We start from the raw sequence: 3,632 nt of genomic DNA on the forward strand, positions 1-3,632 counted from the left end.
GAAAACATTTCCAGTTGAAAACCCCTTCATTTTGCATATACATTTTGCAAAGAAAATGAACCAAACCTTCACAACATGGTTAAAAAAAACTTTATCAGAAACAATACCCACAAACTCAAGTCATTTTTACTTATTTTTGAAGTCTGCCATACAATATGGACATTTGACAAAATCTCTTATGTCATGCAGACCTTCCTTAAATGCTTGCGTACTACCAGTAACATTATTTACTGTGCAAGTGCCACGTTGAAACTTTATCATATGTCGTGTTAAGATACTGCCACCAAAACATTGCCTTATAAAAAATTTGCCTTTATTCAATATGTGCCATATTCACAAATTCTCATACATATGCCATGTGTTATGTATACTTTTTTTTTTTTGTGGCCACCTTTTTATTTACGCATTTTGCCAACTTTCTTTTGTAGACATGGTCAACAGGTGGCAATGTTTTTCTCTATTTTGGTAGGGATCTTCTTTACCCTCTTATTTTGGCTTTTTTTTTCGCGTAATTCATGGGTTTGGTGAATTTGTGTGTTGTACGTACTTGTAGAGATTATAGAACCTTACACTTGTAATTTATAAATGATTTTGATTTGATATTATAGAAATTGGAGTATATATTAGAAAAGAATCTTTACAGAGACAGGGATTGTAACTAAATTTTGTTTTGATAGGGTTCAAATTTTTAGTGATTGTTTTGTTTTGGCGTGTCCATACATTCAAATTTATGTTTCCTTCTGTGTTATTTTGGAGGGCATCAAATTTGAGAAAACTGAATCACTTGCTTTGCTTTGCAGATGAAAGCTTCCCTTTCTTTTCAAGCAGAGATTCATGCTTCTTCTAGTTTCCTTTTGCACAGGTGGTGGTTATGGCATATTTTTTCCTATGATCAAGGGTTAGTAAATTCATTTTAGGTGAATAAAGCTCTTTCAATACCACAAGTCTCTATTTCATGGACAGTTTATAACAGTATTAGAAATTTTCATTAGATTTTGGATAAGTTTATGGCTTGTAGAACTCTTGTCCTAGACTTTGATATGGTTAATGTTTCTTTCTAGTTTCATGGTTTTGCATTTTATGGCTTTTAGAACTTTAATAATGGTATTTTATATCTAAATTGTTTTGTTATTACTATTGATAATGGAGCATATGCTTTTGTATTAGTAGAAATCATAATTAGTTTTGATAAGTGATTTCTAAAATAGTTATTAAGGCTTGTAGAATCTCTGGCTTCGACTTTCATTTGGTTAATGTATCTAATTTTAAGTCTTCTAGAACCATAACACTTTTATGCCTAAACTAATTTGGTACTATAGATATTGGGGTATATATTCAAAAGAACTGTAAATTTCTTTGAGGAAAAATAAGAATTCAACCATTGTAAGGCACCGTATGGAATTTTTTTCATTTCCTTTAATTATCTATGAAGTTTTTTGTTTTATTTGATGTGGTATAATTTAATTTTGTTGCATTTCACTAGATTTTATGAGAAAGCTCTATGAAATAGCCGCTCAGCCATAAATTCCACATAACAATGTATACTCTATAAATGTCATTTGCATTGTAAATCTCTATTAAGATTTCAGTGTTTGATCCTGAAGCTTCCGTGCATAATTTTTAAAAAATAAAAAAAATCTATGCAGATTGCAGTCCCTCTGAACATTGAAGCATTGCAGTTGAAATAGGACAGTTAATTTCTATTTACTGCATGAAAACATAACCACTGTTCAATTATCACAAATCAGATTCGTTCATTTATTTTTAGTGGGCACTTAATGAATCTGCTCACCATCTTTAATAAAATCGATGTTGTATAAGAGAGTCATGTTCCTACCTAAATTTTTGAGGTACTCATAATCTAATTGACTCCAAATTATTTGTAATTAATCTACAACATGAATAGTTCATTAATCAAAAACATAATCTCTGGGGCAACTAAAATGCATGTGACTCATGAATTTCCTCCATACTTTGGTTAGAAATTGGGGACATGGTATTTGGAATTCAGTCAAAATTGTTGTATTTCCAGCTTTACTAGGCTCAGCAGGAGTACTTGTCGTAGATCTTCAATATCTATCGTTATCTGTAGTTTTGGCAGAGTAGCTTTGAATTATTTGGGTGGATAAATCTGCTCACCATACTCGATAAAACTAGTTTCTCTTGCACCTTACGACCCCAGATTTGTCCTAACAGACAAACTAGTGTAATGTATCATGGCTGATCTGGAGAATATGCATATTGTAATATTGAGTCTAGAAAATTTGTGACTTGCATAACAGATGTCTTGTAATATTGGGGTTATGGAAGATTTTTTGTTTGATTAGATGTCTATACCTATTCAATAGTTCCCATTTTTACTCAGATATGATGGTTGCTAGCAAACAAATAATTTGGAGTTTTGATTTACATTTGAGAGTCTTCTATGAAAGCTGATCAATATTTTCTTTGATGCTACATCTGCTCTCTATGTTAATTTTACTTTAAATATAGTTGGTAAATTTTATTAGTGTTTTTTAAATCAAAGTTTTCAATGTCTTGTAATTGTAATTATGATGTTCTTCTTAAATAAACAAATCTATAAAATAGCTTTAGTTGATTAGATGTGTTTTATAATGAAGCTTGTTTTTGTGAAGTTCATAAAAAAAAAAAAAAAAGATACCTAATTTAATAATATCAATATAGTATGTTTTAACAATCTCATGGTCCATGACTCCATAGACCTTCATAATGTATTACATACTTTTATGAGACTTGTGTAAGGACAAAATGTTTTTTTAATTGTACAAAATAAACCTTTTTTATTGTATTTGACTATTATTAATACTAAATTTACTTTCATGTTTGGATTTCAATTTACAATTGAACTCAAGTATCTTGTGCAACTAATTTCTTGAGGATTTGTTATCCTTCTAATCATGTGTATTTTCTATTTAGCTCATTCACAGCTTTTTTTTAATCGATAAAATAAGTAACTAATCTAATTGTAAGATAAATAGAATGCAATTTATGCAATGTAATAAATTTTTTGTCATGTTTTTCATCACTCTTTGAATTGCATCCTCCAATTTAATGTGTTGATGTTATATGTTAGACCATGGTTACAAGTAATGTGATCTTGGCAATGCCATAGTGTGCCTTTATATGAAAATCATCTTGGTATTGCTCCTAAGGAATGGGATACAATTTGAAATGGACTAGTTACCTATTCCAATTTGATGTGTTGATGTCTTGATAGGCTACACTTAGTAGTGTAATCTTGGAAAGACCATAGTGTGTAGATATGGGTTTAAAATCATTATGAATTTAAGTTGAATAATTGGAAAGTTATGATGTAAGAACATGTTTCTGAATTAATAAAAAAGTAAATGAGATAATTAAAACTCTAAACATAAGAGTGTTGTTGAAGAGGGGAAGCGGATGAAACATTAAGAGGATCTCATGATCTATTTCCAAGTAAAAAATCAAGTTATATTAGTAAGTCTTATCCATTTAAAATATTTTGATTCTTGAAGTTGAGGCTAATTGTTCAATTTAAGAGATTGAAGGATGATTTTTTAATGGCAAAAAATATCATTGTTACAAAATGCTTGGATTTCTAAACATTGAGATATTATTATGTGGCCAAGGGA

This window comes from Cupressus sempervirens, chromosome 4, assembly GCF_028749045.1.
Source record: "Cupressus sempervirens isolate cs-2001-9-10 chromosome 4, ASM2874904v1, whole genome shotgun sequence".
Classification (NCBI taxonomy): Eukaryota; Viridiplantae; Streptophyta; class Pinopsida; order Cupressales; family Cupressaceae; genus Cupressus; species Cupressus sempervirens.